The sequence below is a fragment of the Pristiophorus japonicus genome, chromosome 23 (assembly GCF_044704955.1).
Source record: "Pristiophorus japonicus isolate sPriJap1 chromosome 23, sPriJap1.hap1, whole genome shotgun sequence".
Lineage (NCBI taxonomy): Eukaryota > Metazoa > Chordata > Chondrichthyes > Pristiophoridae > Pristiophorus > Pristiophorus japonicus.
Window position 1 is genome coordinate 15,770,973 of NC_091999.1, and position 16,246 is coordinate 15,787,218.

The window sequence follows — 16,246 nt, forward strand, 5'->3', positions numbered from 1 at the left end:
ATAGAGCAGCAGAAATACAGCCTCTTCCAGATTTTTAGCAAACGGTGACTTTTTCACTATTCTGTGGACGTCTGCTGCACAGAGATGGATGGTTGAGTTTTAACTGAGTAACATTTAAAAAGGCTGCGAGCCAGTCGTCGTGGCCCATTGGTTAAGGCCATAGACTAAAAATCCATTCGGGTTTCCCCGCATAGATTTGAATCCTGACGACTCCGTTTCTCAGCATATTTCATTCTGTTTGACAATTTAACCAGGTCCCTGCAAAACTGATTCTGAGATAGACGGAACAACGTCCCACACCTTTCAATGCCGCCGCTATTTTCTTTCTTTCATTAATCTGCAATATTCACGATACATACGGATAGAAAATCGCAAAAATCAGCCAAAATTGCGACAGTGATTCAGCATGTCTATCCCTCGAGATGTCTAAGGCATCTGTGCATGTCCGTTGGTGCGTGTAAATTTTTGTGTGCATGTCTCTGTGTCTGTCTATCTGTAAAAATGTCGATGTGTATGTGCAACTGTCTGTGGAAATCATCACCATGAATTTGGTATGTACTGGAACTTAAAAAAAAGACTTGGGAAATTAATATGGCTGTGAACTTTTGTCTCAGCTTTGGTTCAGTGGCAGCATTCTTGACTGAATCAGGAGTTTGTGTGTTCAAGTCGCACGTCTGAGACTTGAGCATATAATCTTGGCTAACACTCAACTGCAGCATTTGGGGAATTTTGCATTGTTGAAACTGTTGACTTTCGGATGAAATGTTAAATTGAAGCTCCGTCTGCGCACTCGGGTGGTTGTTGGAGGTCCCAGAGCATTACTCGAAAAAGAATAGGAGAGTTGCCCCCGTGTCAATATTCCGAAAAATGTTCGGAAATGCTCCGTGAAACCCGATGTGTTTGTGTGTGTCTGTGGAGGTGGAGTTGAAGCCCAGATTCTCACATAGACAGAATCCAATCGCTGAAGGCACCAGGATGGCCGAGTGGTTAAGGCGTTGGGCTTAAGATCCAATGGGTTTATACCCGCGTGGGTTCGAGCCCCACTCCTGGTAATTACTTAATTAAACAGTGATTTTTCCCATTCTGCTCAGTGATAACTGATTTTCATCTGTTGCATTTGCATTTTTCTGTAGCTCGGTGACAATCTGAGCAGATAATGAAATAAAATTGTGAAATGTATCTGTATCGCTCAGGCTCTGCCTCTCGCTCTGTCTTTAGAGAGCTGTATATGTTTTTGTGTGTTTGTGTCTTTGTCTCTCTCAGTCTGCCTCTCTCTGATTCACTCTGTCTGTCCCTGTTTCTCTGTTTGTCTCTGTCTCTCAATCTGTCTCCTTCACACGGTATCCAGTTCTGTTGCAATGGGATTCTGTCATACTCTCTGTCTGACTGTCTCGTTCTTTCCCATCAACTCTGTCTTTGCCTGTCTCTGCTCGTCCCTGTCTCTAACCTGATGAGTATTTCCGTCATTTTCTGTTTTTGTCTCGATGTCTCTCTCTCTCTCTATTTATCTTTCTCTCTATCTGTCTCCCTCTTTGTCTCTCTCTCCTTGTCCCTGTCCTTCTCTCACTCTTTCCCTCTCTCTCTTTATAAATCACACAAACACATCTCTGTATATGTATGTGTTTGAGTCTTTGCCTCACTCAGTCTGACCCTAACTCTCAGTCTCAAACTTTCTGTCTCTCTCTGTCTCTACCTCGCTGTCAGTTTCTCCGTGTTTTGCTGTTTGTCTCTGTCTCTCAATGTGCCTGTCTCTTTCTCACGGTGTCCAGTTGTGTTCCAATGGGATTGTCTCAGTCTCTGTCTGACTGTCTCAGTCTTTCCCATCATCTCTGTCTATCTATGTCTCTGCCTGCCTGTCTCTCTTTGCCTGTCGCTGGTAGTTCCTGTCTCTAACCTGCTGAGAATTTCCAACATTTTCTTTTTATTTCTTCGTCTCTCTGTCTATCTGTCGCTCTCTCTCCATCTGTCTCTCTCCTTGGCACTTTCTTTATGATTGTCTTTCTCTCACTCTTTCCCTCTTTCTCTTTATAGATCATACACACAGATCTCTTTAGATGTATGTGTTTGAGAGTCTTTTTCTCACTCAGTCTGCCTCTCGTTTTCAGTCTCACACTTGCTGTCTCTCGTTGTCTCGATCTCGCTGTCTGTCTCTCCCTGTTTGTCGGTTTGTCTCTGTCTCGCAATGTGTCTGTCGACTTCTCATGGTGTCCAGTTCGATTCACAGCTCGAATATTGCTTTGACAAAACCCATGCGTATCAATTCCTCGTGGGAAAGTGGTGAATATCCCCGCCTGTCACACGGGAGACCACGGTTCAATTCCCTAACGGGGAGGCTGCATTTTACAAAAGGCAGAATTTTGCTTCTGTTTCTTGGTATAGATTCATGTTAAAAAGTTCCAGGGCAATATAGAGCAGGAGAAATACAGCCTCGTCCAGATTTTTAGCAAACGGTGACTTTTTCACTATTCTGTGGCCGTCTGCTGCACAGAGATGGATGGTTGAGTTTTAACTGAGTAACATTTAACAAGGCTGCGAGCCAGTAGTCGTGGCCCATTGGTTAAGGCCATAGACTAAAAATCCATTCGGTTTTCCCCGCATAGTTTTGAATCCTGACGACTCCGTTTCTCAGCATATTTCATTCTGTTTGACAATTTAACCAGGTCCCTGCAAAACTGATTCTGAGATAGACGGAACAACGTCCCACACCTTTCAATGCCGCCGCTATTTTCTTTCTTTCATTAATCTGCAATATTCACGATACATACGGATAGAAAATAGCAAAAATCAGCCAAAGTTGCGACAGTGATTCAGCATGTCTATCCCTCGAAATGTCTAAGGCATCTGTGCATGTCCGTTGGTGCGTGTGAATCTTTGTGTGTATGTCTCTGTGTCTGTCTATCTGTAAAAATGTCTATGTGTATGTGCAACTGTCTGTGGAAATCATCACCATGAATTTGGTATGTCCTGGAACTTAAAAAAAAGACTTGGGAAAGTAATATGGCTGTGAACTTTTGTCTCAGCTTTGGTTCAGTGGCAGCATTCTTGACTGAATCAGGAGTTTGTGTGTTCAAGTCGCACTCCTGAGACTTGAGCATATAATCTTGGCTAACACTCAACTGCAGCATTTGGGGAATTTTGCATTGTTGAAACTGTTGACTTTCGGATGAAATGTTAAATTGAAGCTCCGTCTGCGCACTCGGGTGGTTGTGAGAGGTCCCAGAGCATTACTCGAAAAAGAATAGGAGAGTTGCCCCCGTGTCAATATTCCGAAAAATGTTCGGAAATACTCCCTGAAACCCGATGTGTTTGTGTGTGTCTGTGGAGGTGGAGTTGAAGCCCAGATTCTCACATAGACAGAATCCAATCACTGACGGCACCAGGATGGCCGAGTGGTTAAGGTGTTGGGCTGAAGATCCGCTGGGTTTATACCCGCGAGGTTTCGAACCCCACTCCTGGTAATTACTTAATTAAACAGTGATTTTTCCCATTCTGCTCAGTGATAACTGATTTTCATCTGTTGCATTTGCATTTTTCTGTAGCTCGGTGACAATCTGAGCAGATAATGAAATAAAATTGTGAAATGTATCTGTATCGCTCAGGCTCTGCCTCTCGCTCTGTCTTTAGAGAGCTGTATATGTTTTTGTGTGTTTGTGTCTTTGTCTCTCTCAGTCTGCCTCTCTCTGATTCACTCTGTCTGTCCCTGTTTCTCTGTTTGTCTCTGTCTCTCAATCTGTCTCCTTCACACGGTATCCAGTTCTGTTCCAATGGGATTCTGTCATACTCTCTGTCTGACTGTCTCGTTCTTTCCCATCATCTATGTCTTTGCCTGTCTCTGCTCGTCCCTGTCTCTAACCTGATGAGTATTTCCGTCATTTTCTGTTTTGGTCTCGATGTCTCTCTCTCTCTACTTATCTTTCTCTCTATCTGTCTCCCTCTTTGTCTCTCTCTCCTTGTCCCTGTCTTTCTCTCACTCTTTCCCTCCCTCTCTTTATAAATCACACAAACACATCTCTGTATATGTATGTGTTTGAGTCTTTGCCTCACTCAGTCTGACCCTAACTCTCAGTTTCAAACTTTCTGTCTCTACCTCGCTGTCTGTTTCTCCCTGTTTTGCTGTTTGTCTCTGTCTCTCAATGTGCCTGTCTCTTTCTCACGGTGTCCAGTTGTGTTCCAATGGGATTCTCTCAGTCTCTGTCTGACTGTCGCACTCTTTCCCATCATCTCTGTCTATCTATGTCTCTGCCTGCCTGTCTCTCTTTGCCTGTCGCTGGTAGTTCCTCTCTCTAACCTGCTAAGAATTTCCAACATTTTCTTTTTATTTCATTGTCTCTCTGTCTATCTGTCGCTCTCTCTCCATCTGTCTCTCTCCTTGTCACTTTCTTTATGATTGTCTTTCTCTCACTCTTTCCCTCTTTCTCTTTATAGATCACACACACAGATCTCTTTAGATGTATGTGCTTGAGAGTCTTTTTCTCACTCAGTCTGCCTCTCGTTTTCAGTCTCACACTTGCTGTCTCTCGTTGTCTCGATCTCGCTGTCTGTCTCTCCCTGTTTGTCGGTTTGTCTTTGTCTCGCAATGTGTCTGTCGCCTTCTCATGGTGTCCAGTTCTATTCACAGCTCGAATATTGCTTTGACAAAACCCATGCGCATCAATTCCTCGTGGGAAAGTGATGAATATCCCCGCCTATCACACGGGAGACCACGGTTCAATTTCCTAACGGGGAGGCTGCATTTTACAAAAGGCAGAATTTTGCTTCTGTTTCTTGGTATAGATTTATATTAAAAAGTTCCAGAGCAATATAGAGCAGCAAAAATACAGCCTCTTCCAGATTTTTAGCAAACGGTGACTTTTTCACTATTCTGTGGCCGTCTGCTGCACAGAGATGGATGGTTGAGTTTTAACTGAGTAACATTAAAAAAGGCAGCGAGCCAGTAGTCGTGGCCCATTGGTTAAGGCCACAGACTAAAAATTCATTCGGCTTTCCCTGCATAGATTTGAATCCTGCCGACTCCGTTTCTCAGCATATTTCATTCTGTTTGACAATTTAACCAGGTCCCTGCAAAACTGATTCTGAGATAGACGGAACAACGTCCCACACCTTTCAATGCTGCCGCTATTTTCTTTCTTTCATTAATCTGCAATATTCACGATACATACGGATAGAAAATCGCAAAAATCAGCCAAAGTTGCGACAGTGATTCAGCCTGTCTATCCCTCGACATGTCTAAGGCATCTGTGCATGTCCGTTGGTGCGTGTAAATTTTTGTGTGTGTGTCTCTGTGTCTGTCTATCTGTAAAAATGTCGATGTGTATGTGCAACTGTCTGTGGAAATCATCACCATGAATTTGGTATGTCCTGGAACTTAAAAAAAAGACTTGGGAAAGTAATATGGCTGTGAACTTTTGTCTCAGCTTTGGTTCAGTGGCAGCATTCTTGACTGAATCAGGAGTTTGTGTGTTCAAGTCGCACTCCTGAGACTTGAGCATATAATCTTGGCTAACACTCAACTGCAGCATTTGGGGAATTTTGCAGTGTTGAAACTGTTGACTTTCGGATGAAATGTTAAATTGAAGCTCCGTCTGCGCACTCGGGTGGTTGTGAGAGGTCCCAGAGCATTACTCGAAAAAGAATAGGAGAGTTGCCCCCGTGTCAATATTCCAAAAAATGTTCGGAAATACTCCCTGAAACCCGATGTGTTTGTGTGTGTCTGTGGAGGTGGAGTTGAAGCCCAGATTCTCACATAGACAGAATCCAATCGCTGACGGCACCAGGATGGCCGAGTGGTTAAGGCGTTGGGCTTAAGATCCAATAGGTTTATACCAGTGTGGGTTCGAACCCCACTCCTGGTAATTATTTAATTAAACAGTGATTTGTCCCATTTTGCTCAGTGATAACTGATTTTCATCTGTTGCATTTGCATTTTTCTGTAGCTCGGTGACAATCTGAGCAGATAATGAAATGAAATTGTGAAATGTATCTGTATCGCGTCAGTCTCTGCCTCTCGCTCTGTCTTTAGAGAGCTGTGTATGTATTTGTGTGTTTGAGTCTTTGTCTCTCTCAGTCTGCCACTCTCTGATTCACTCTGTCTGTCCCTGTTTCTCTGTTTGTCTCTGTCCTTCACACGGTATCCAGTTCTGTTCCAATGGGATTCTGTCATACTCTCTGTCTGACTGTCTCGTTCTTTCCCATCATCTCTGTCTTTGCCTGTCTCTGCTCGTCCCTGTCTCTAACCTGATGAGTATTTCCATCATTTTCTGTTTTTGTCTCGATGTCTCTCTCTCTCTATTTATCTTTCTCTCTATCTGTCTCCCGCTTTGTCTCTCTCCTTGTCCCTGTCTTTCTCTCCCTCTCTGTATAAATCACACAAACACATCTCTGTATATGTATGTGTTTGAGTCTTTGCCTCACTCAGTCTGACCCTAACTCTCAGTCTCAAACTTTCTGTCTCTCTCTGTCTCTACCTTGCTGTCTGTTTCTCCCTGTTTTACTGTTTGTCTGTGTCTCTCAATGTGCCTGTCTCTTTCTCACGGTGTCCAGTTGTGTTCCAATGGGATTCTCTCAGTCTCTGTCTGATTGTCTCACTCTTTCCCATCATCTCTGTCTATCTATGTCTCTGCCTGCCTGTCTCTCTTTGCCTGTCGCTGGTAGTTCCTGTCTCTAACCTGCTAAGAATTTCCAACATTTTCTTTTTATTTCTTTGTCTCTCTGTCTATCTGTCGCTCTCTCTCCATCTGTCTCTCTCCTTGTCACTTTCTTTATGATTGTCTTTCTCTCACTCTTTCCCTCTTTCTCTTTATAGATCACACACAGATCTCTTTAGATGTATGTGTTTGAGAGTCTTTTTCTCACTCAGTCTGCCTCTCGTTTTCAGTCTCACACTTGCTGTCTCTCGTTGTCTCGATCTCGCTGTCTGTCTCTCCCTGTTTGTCGGTTTGTCTCTGTCTCGCAATGTGTCTGTCGACTTCTCATGGTGTCCAGTTCTAGTCACAGCTCGAATATTGCTTTGACAAAACTCATGCGCATGAATTCCTCGTGGGAAAGTGGTGAATATCCCCGCCTGTCACACGGGAGACCCCGGTTCAATTCCCTAACGGGGTGGCTGCATTTTACAAAAGGCAGAATTTTGCTTCTGTTTCTTGGTATAGATTTATATTAAAAAGTTCCAGAGCAATATAGAGCAGCAAAAATACTGCCTCTTCCAGATTTTTAGCAAACGGTGACTTTTTCACTATTCTGTGGCCGTCTGCTGCACAGAGATGGATGGTTGAGTTTTAACTGAGTAACATTTAAAAAGGCAGCGAGCCAGTAGTCGTGGCCCATTGGTTAAGGCCATATACTAAAAATCCATTCGGGTTTCCCCGCATGGATTTGAATCCTGCCGACTCCGTTTCTCAGCATATTTCATTCTGTTTGACAATTTAACCAGGTCCCTGCAAAACTGATTCTGAGATAGACGGAACAACGTCCCACACTTTTCAATGCCGCCGCTATTTTCTTTCTTTCATTAATCTGCAATATTCACGATACATACGGATAGAAAATCGCAAAAATCAGCCAAAGTTGCGACAGTGATTCAGCATGTCTATCCCTCGAGATGTCTAAGGCATCTGTGCATGTCCGTTGGTGCGTGTAAATTTATGTGTGTGTGTCTCTGTGTCTGTCTATCTGCAAAAATGTCGATGTGTATGTGCAACTGTCTGTGGAAATCATCACCATGAATTTGGTATGTCCTGGAACTTAAAAAAAAGACTTGGGAAAGTAATATGGCTGTGAACTTTTGTCTCAGCTTTGGTTCAGTGGCAGCATTCTTGACTGAATCAGGAGTTTGTGTGTTCAAGTCGCACTCCTGAGACTTGAGCATATAATCTTGGCTAACACTCAACTGCAGCATTTGGGGAATTTTGCAGTGTTGAAACTGTTGACTTTCGGATGAAATGTTAAATTGAAGCTCCGTCTGCGCACTCGGGTGGTTGTGAGAGGTCCCAGAGCATTACTCGAAAAAGAATAGGAAAGTTGCCCTCGTGTCAATATTCCAAAAAATGTTCGGAAATACTCCCTGAAACCCGATGTGTTTGTGTATGTCTGTGGAGGTGGAGTTGAAGCCCAGATTCTCACATCGACAGAATCCATTCGCTGACGGCACCAGGATAGCTGCGTGGTTAAGGCGTTGGGCTTAAGATCCAATAGGTTTATACCCGCGAGGGTTCGAACCCCACTCCTGGTAATTACTTAATTAAACAGTGATTTCTCCCATTCTGCTCAGCGATAACTGATTTTCATCTGTTGCATTTGCATTTTTCTGTAGCTCGGTGACAATCTGAGCAGATAATGAAATGAAATTGTGAAATTTATCTGTATCGCTCAGTCTCTGCCTCTCACTCTGTCTTTAGAGAGCTGTATATGTATTTGTGTGTTTGAGTCTTTGTCTCTCTCAGTCTGCCTCTCTCTGATTCACTCTGTCTGTCCCTGTTTCTCTGTTTGTCTCTGTCTCTCAATCTGTCTCCTTCACACGGTATCCAGTTCTGTTCCAATGGGATTCTGTCATACTCTCTGTCTGACTGTCTCGTTCTTTCCCATCATCTATGTCTTTGCCTGTCTCTGCTCGTCCCTGTCTCTAACCTGATGAGTATTTCCATCATTTTCTGTTTTTGTCTCGATGTCTCTCTCTCTCTATTTATCTTTCTCTCTATCTGTCTCCCTCTTTGTCTCTCTCCTTGTCCCTGTCTTACTCTCACTCTTTCCCTCCCTCTCTTTATAAATCACACAAACACATCTCTGTATATGTATGTGTTTGAGTCTTTGCCTCACTCAGTCTGACCCTCCCTCTCAGTCTCAAACTTTCTGTCTCTCTCTGTCTCTACCTCGCTGTCTGTTTCTCTCTGTTTCACTGTTTGTCTCTGTCTCTCAATGTGCCTGTCTCTTTCTCACGGTGTCCAGATGTGTTCCAATGGGATTCTCTCAGTCTCTCTGTCTGACTGTCTCAATCTATCCCATCATCTCTGTCTATCTATGTCTCTGCCTGCCTGTCTCTCTTTGCCTGTCACTGGTAGTTCCTGTCTCTAACCTGCTGAGAATTTCCAACATTTTCTTTTTATTTCTTTGTCTCTCTGTCTATCTGTCGCTCTCTCTCCATCTGTCTCTCTCCTTGTCACTGTCTTTATGATTGTCTTTCTCTCACTCTTTCCCTCTTTCTCTTTATAGATCACACACACAGATCTCTTTAGATGTATGTGTTTGAGAGTCTTTTTCTCACTCAGTCTGCCTCTCGTTTTGAGTCTCACACTTGCTGTCTCTCGTTGTCTCGATCTCGCTGTCTGTCTCTCCCTGTTTGTCGGTTTGTCTCTGTCTCGCAATGTGTCTGTCGACTTCTCATGGTGTCCAGTTCTATGCACAGTTCGAATATTGCTTTGCCAAAACACATGTGCATTAATTCCTCGTGGGACAGTGGTGAATATCCCCACCTGTCACACGGGAGACCACGGTTCAATTCTCTAACGGGGAAGCTGCATTTTATAAAAGGCAGAATTTTGCTTCTGTTTCTTGGTATAGATTCATATTAAAAAGTTCCAGAGCAATATAGAGCATCAAAAATACAGCCTCTTCCAGATTTTTAGCAAACGGTGACTTTTTCACTATTCTGTGGCCGTCTGCTGCACAGAGATGGATGGTTGAGTTTTAACTGAGTAACATTAAAAAAGGCAGCGAGCCAGTAGTCGTGGCCCATTGGTTAAGGCCATAGACTAAAAATCCATTCGGGTTTCCCCGCATAGATTTGAATCCTGCCGACTCCGTTTCTCAGCATATTTCATTCTGTTTGACAATTTAACCAGGTCCCTGCAAAACTGATTCTGAGATAGACGGAACAACGTCCCACACCTTTCAATGCCGCCGCTATTTTCTTTCTTTCATTAATCTGCAATATTCACGATACATACGGATAGAAAATCGCAAAAATCAGCCAAAGTTGCGACAGTGATTCAGCCTGTGTATCCCTCGAGATGTCTAAGGCATCTGTGCATGTCCGTTGTTGCGTGTAAATTTTTGTGTGTGTGTCTCTGTGTCTGTCTATCTGTAAAAATGTCTATGTGCATGTGCAACTGTCCTTGGAAATCATCACCATGAATTTGGTATGTCCTGGAACTTAAAAAAAAGAATTGGGAAAGTAATATGGCTGTGAACTTTTGTCTCAGCTTTGGTTCAGTGGCAGCATTCTTGACTGAATCAGGATTTGTGTGTTCAAGTCGCACTCCTGAGACTTGAGCATATAATCTTGGCTAACACTCAACTGCAGCATTTGGGGAATTTTGCATTGATGAAACTGTTGACTTTCGGATGAAATGTTAAATTGAAGCTCCGTCTGCGCACTCGGGTGGTTGTGAGAGGTCCCAGAGCATTACTCGAAAAAGAATAGGAGAGTTGCCCCCGTGTCAATATTCCGAAAAATGTTCGCAAATACTCCCTGAAACCCGATGTGTTTGTGTGTGTCTGTGGAGGTGGAGTTGAAGCCCAGATTCTCACAGAGACAGAATCCAATCGCTGACGGTACCATAATGGCCGAGTGGTTAAGGCGTTGGGCTTAAAATCCAATGGGTTTATACCCGCGTGGGTTCGAATCCCACTCCTGGTAATTACTTAATTAAACAGTGATTTTTACCATTCTGCTCAATGATAACTGATTTTCATCTGTTGCATTTGCATTTTTCTGCAGCTCGGTGACAATCTGAGCAGATAATGAAATGAAATTGTGAAATGTATCTGTATCGCTCAGTCTCTGCCTCTCGCTCTGTCTTTAGAGAGCTGTATATGTATTTGTGTGTTTGAGTCTTTGACTCTCTCAGTCTGCCTCTCTCTGATTCACTCTGTCTGTCCCTGTTTCTCTGTTTGTCTCTGTCTCTCAATCTGTCTCCTTCACACGGTATCCAGTTCTGTTCCAATGGGATTCTGTCATACTCTCTGTCTGACTGTCTCGTTCTTTCCCATCATCTCTGTCTTTGCCTGTCTCTGCTCGTCCCTGTCTCTAACCTGATGAGTATTTCCATCATTTTCTGTTTTGGTCTCGATGTCTCTCTCTCTCTATTTATCTTTCTCTCTATCTGTCTCCCTCTTTGTCTCTCTCCTTGTCTCTGTCTTTGTCTCACTCTTTCCCTCCCTCTCTTTATAAATCGCACAAACACATCTCTGTATATGTATGTGTTTGAGTCTTTGCCTCACTCAGTCTGACCCTCCCTCTCAGTCTCAAACTTTCTGTCTCTCTCTGTCTCTACCTCGCTGTCTGTTTCTCTCTGTTTCGCTGTTTGTCTCTGTCTCTCAATGTGCCTGTCTCTTTCTCACGGTGTCCAGTTGTGTTCCAATGGGATTCTCTCAGTCTCTCTGTCTGACTGTCTCACTCTTTCCCATCATCTCTGTCTATCTATGTCTCTGCCTGCCTGTCTCTCTTTGCCTGTCGCTGGTAGTTCCTGTCTCTAGCCTGCTGAGAATTTCCAACATTTTCTTTTTATTTCTTTGTCTCTCTGTCTATCTGTCGCTCTCTCTCCATCTGTCTCTCTCATTGTCACTGTCTTTATGATTGTCTTTCTCTCACTCTTTCCCTCTTTCTCTTTATAGATCACACACACAGATCTATTTAGATGTATGTGTTTGAGAGTCTTTTTCTCACTCAGTCTGCCTCTCGTTTTCAGTCTCACACTTGCTGTCTCTCGTTGTTTCGATCTCGCTGTCTGTCTCTCCCTGTTTGTCGGTTTGTCTCTGTCTCGCAATGTGTCTGTCGACTTCTCATGATGTCCAGTTCTATTCACAGCTCGAATATTGCTTTGACAAAACCCATGCGCATCAATTCCTCGTGAGAAAGTGGTGAATACCCCCACCTGTCACACGGGAGTCCACGGTTCCATACCCTAACGGGGAAGCTGCATTTTACAAAAGGCAGAATTTTGCTTCTGTTTCTTGGTATAGATTCATATTATAAAGTTCCAGAGCAATATAGAGCAGAAAAAATACAGCCTCTTCCAGATTTTTAGCAAACGGTGACTTTTTCTCTATTCTGTGGCCGTCTGCTGCACAGAGATGGATGGTTGAGTTTTAACTGAGTAACATTTAAAAAGGCAGCGAGCCAGTCGTCGTGGCCCGTTGGTTAAGGCCATAGACTAAAAATCCATTCGGGTTTACCCGCATAGATTTGAATCCTGCCGACTCCGTTTCTCAGCATATTTCATTCTGTTTGACAATTTAACCAGGTCCCTGCAAAACTGATTCTGAGATAGACGGAACAACGTCCCACACCTTTCAATGCCGCCGCTATTTTCTTTCTTTCATTAATCTGCAATATTCACGATACATACGGATAGAAAATCGCAAAAATCAGCCAAAGTTGCGACAGTGATTCAGCCTGTCTATCCCTCGAGATGTCTAAGGCATCTGTGCATGTCCGTTGGTGCGTGTAAATTTTTGTGTGTGTGTCTCTGTGTCTGTCTATCTGTAAAAATGTCGATGTGTATGTGCAACTGTCTGTGGAAATCATCACCATGAATTTGGTATGTCCTGGAACTTAAAAAAAAGACTTGGGAAAGTAATATGGCTGTGAACTTTTGTCTCAGCTTTGGTTCAGTGGCAGCATTCTTGACTGAATCAGGAGTTTGTGTGTTCAAGTCGCACTCCTGAGACTTGAGCATATAATCTTGGCTAACACTCAACTGCAGCATTTGAGGAATTTTGCAGTGTTGAAACTGTTGACTTTCGGATGAAATGTTAAATTGAAGCTCCGTCTGCGCACTCGGGTGGTTGTGAGAGGTCCCAGAGCATTACTCGAAAAATAATAGGAGAGTTGCCCCCGTGTCAATATTCCGAAAAATGTTCGCAAATACTCCCTGAAACCCGATGTGTTTGTGTGTGTCTGTGGAGGTGGAGTTGAAGCCCAGATTCTCACATAGACAGAATCCAATAGCTGACGGCACCAGGATGGCCGAGTGGTTAAGGCGTTGGGCTTAAGATCAAATGGGTTTATACCCGCGTGGGTTCGAACCCTACTCCTGGTGATTACTTAATTAAACAGTGATTTTTCCCATTCTGCTCAGTGATAACTGATTTTCATCTGTTGCATTTGCATTTTTCTGCAGCTCGGTGACAATCTGAGCAGATAATGAAATGAAATTGTGAAATGTATCTGTATCGCTCAGTCTCTGCCTCTCGCTCTGTCTTTAGAGAGCTGTATATGTATTTGTGTGTTTGAGTCTTTGTCTCTCTCAGTCTGCCTCTCTCTGATTCACTCTGTCTGTCCCTGTTTCTCTGTTTGTCTCTGTCTCTCAATCTGTCTCCTTCAAACGGTATCCAGTTCTGTTCCAATGGGATTCTGTCACACTCTCTGTCTGACTGTCTCGTTCTTTCCCATCATCTATGTCTTTACCTGTCTCTGCTCGTCCCTGTCTCTAACCTGATGAGTATTTCCATCATTTTCTGTTTTTGTCTCGATGTCTCTCTCTCTCTATTTATCTTTCTCTCTATCTGTCTCCCTCTTTGTCTCTCTCCTTGTCCCTGTCTTACTCTCACTCTTTCCCTCCCTCTCTTTATAAATCACACAAACACATCTCTGTATATGTATGTGTTTGAGTCTTTGCCTCACTCAGTCTGACCCTCCCTCTCAGTCTCAAACTTTCTGTCTCTCTCTGTCTCTACCTCGCTGTCTGTTTCTCTCTGTTTCGCTGTTTGTCTCTGTCTCTCAATGTGCCTGTCTCTTTCTCACGGTGTCCAGTTGCGTTCCAATGGGATTCTCTCAGTCTCTCTGTCTGACTGTCTCAATCTATCCCATCATCTCTGTCTATCTATGTCTCTGCCTGCCTGTCTCTCTTTGCCTGTCACTGGTAGTTCCTGTCTCTAACCTGCCGAGAATTTCCAACATTTTCTTTTTATTTCTTTGTCTCTTTGTCTATCTTTCGCTCTCTCTCCATCTGTCTCTCTCCTTGTCACTGTCTTTATGATTGTCTTTCTCTCACTCTTTCCCTCTTTCTCTTTAGAGATCACACACACAGATCTCTTTAGATGTATGTGTTTGAGAGTCTTTTTCTCACTCAGTCTGCCTCTCGTTTTGAGTCTCACACTTGCTGTCTCTCGTCTCGATCTCGCTGTCTGTCTCTCCCTGTTTGTCGGTTTGTCTCTGTCTCGCAATGTGCCTGTCGACTTCTCATGGTGTCCAGTTCTATTCACAGCTCGAATATTGCTTTGACAAAACCCATGCGCATCAATTCCTCATGGGAAAGTGGTGAATATCGCTGCCTGTCACACGGTAGACCACGGTTCAATTCCCTAACAGGGAGGCTGCATTTTACAAAAGGCAGAATTTTGCTTCTGTTTCTTGGTGTAGATTCATGTTAAAAAGTTCCAGAGCAATATAGAGCAGCAAAAATACAGCCTCTTCCAGATTTTTAGCAAACGGTGACATTTTCACTATTCTGTGGCCGTCTGCTGCACAGGGATGGATGGTTGAGTTTTAACTGAGTAACATTTAAAAAGGCAGCGAGCCAGTAGTCGTGGCCCATTGGTTAAGGCCATCGATTAAAAATGCATTCGGGTTTCCCCGCATAGATTTGAATCCTGCCGACTCCGTTTCTCAGCATATTTCATTTTGTTTGACAATTTAACCAGGTCCCTGCAAAACTGATTCTGAGATAGACGGAACAACGTCCCACACCTTTCAATGCCGCCGCTATTTTCTTTCTTTCATTAATCTGCAATATTCACGATACATACGGATAGAACATCGCAAAAATCAGCCAAAGTTGCGACAGTGATTCAGCCTGTCTATCCCTCGAGATGTCAAAGGCATCTGTGCATGTCCGTTGGTGCGTATAAATTTTTGTGTGTGTGTCTCTGTGTCTGTCTATCTGCACAAATGTCGATGTGTATGTGCAACTGTCTGTGGAAATCATCACCATGAATTTGGTATGTCCTGGAACTTAAAAAAAAACTTGGGAAAGTAATATGGCTGTGAACTTTTGTCTCAGCTTTGGTTCAGTGGCAGCATTCTTGACTGAATCAGGAGTTTGTGTGTTCAAGTCGCACTCCTGAGACTTGAGCATATAATCTTGGCTAACACTCAACTGCAGCATTTGGGGAATTTTGCATTGTTGAAACTGTTGACTTTCGGATGAAATGTTAAATTGAAGCTCCGTCTGCGCACTCAGGTGGTTGTGAGAGGTCCCAGAGCATTACTCGAAAAAGAATAGGAGAGTTGCCCCCGTGTCAATATTCCGAAAAATGTTCGGAAATGCTCCCTGAAACCCAATGTGTTTGTGTGTGTCTGTGGAGGTGGAGTTGAAGCCCAGATTCTCACATAGACAGAATCCAATCGCTAACGACACCAGGATGGCCGAGTGGTTAAGGCGTTGGGCTTAAGATCCAATGGGTTTATACCCGCGTGGGTTCGAACCCCACTCCTGGTAATTACTTAATTAAACACTGATATCTCCCATTCTGCTCAGTGATAACTGATTTTCATCTGTTGCATTTGCATTTTTCTTAGCTCGGTGACAATCTGAGCAGATAATGAAATGAAATTGTGAAATGTATCTGTATCGCTCAGTCTCTGCCTCTCGCTCTGTCTTTAGAGAGCTGTATATGTATTTGTGTGTTTGAGTCTTTCTCTCTCTCAGTCTGCCTCTCTCTGATTCACTCTGTCTGTCCCTGTTTCTCTGTTTGTGTCTGTCTCTCAATCTGTCTCCTTCACACGGTAACCAGTTCTGTTCCAATGGGATTCTGTCATACTCTCTGTCTGACTGTCTCGTTCTTTCCCATCATCTCTGTCTTTGCCAGTCTCTGCTCGTCCCTGTCTCTAACCTGATGAGTATTTCCATCATTTTCTGTTTTTGTCTCGATGTCTCTCTCTCTCTATTTATCTTTCTCTCTATCTTTCTCCCTCTTTGTCTCTCTCCTTGTCCCTGTCTTTCTCTCACTCTTTCCCTCCCTCTCTTTATAAATCACACAAACACATCTCTGTATATGTATGTGTTTGAGTCTTTGCCTCATTCAGTCTGACCCTCCCTCTCAGTCTCAAACTTTCTGTCTCTCTCTGTCTCTACCTCGCTGTCTGTTTCTCCCTGTTTCGCTGTTTGTCTCTGTCTCTCAATGTGCCTGTCTCTTTCTCACGGTGTCCAGTTGTGTTCCAATGGGATTCTCTCAGTCTCTCTGTCTGACTGTCTCACTCTTTCCCATCATCTCTGTCTATCTATGTCTCTGCCTGCCTGTCTCTCTTTGC

The 16,246-nt window shown here is 43.6% G+C and overlaps 5 non-coding genes and 1 pseudogene across 5 annotated transcripts; all 6 read left to right on the forward strand.

Annotated features, from left to right (window-relative positions):
* The window catches only part of LOC139235402 (probable G-protein coupled receptor 139), a 71,712-nt pseudogene that overhangs the window by 43,041 nt on the left and 12,425 nt on the right, over positions 1–16,246 (forward strand).
* Positions 970–1,052, forward strand: trnal-uaa (transfer RNA leucine (anticodon UAA)). Its single transcript has one exon. It is a non-coding gene; the product is annotated as a tRNA-Leu (tRNA).
* On the forward strand, positions 5,770–5,852 carry trnal-uaa (transfer RNA leucine (anticodon UAA)). The gene has a single exon. It is a non-coding gene; the product is annotated as a tRNA-Leu (tRNA).
* trnal-uaa (transfer RNA leucine (anticodon UAA)) lies at positions 10,548–10,630 on the forward strand. Its single transcript has one exon. It is a non-coding gene; the product is annotated as a tRNA-Leu (tRNA).
* Positions 12,952–13,034, forward strand: trnal-uaa (transfer RNA leucine (anticodon UAA)). The gene has a single exon. It is a non-coding gene; the product is annotated as a tRNA-Leu (tRNA).
* On the forward strand, positions 15,352–15,434 carry trnal-uaa (transfer RNA leucine (anticodon UAA)). Its single transcript has one exon. It is a non-coding gene; the product is annotated as a tRNA-Leu (tRNA).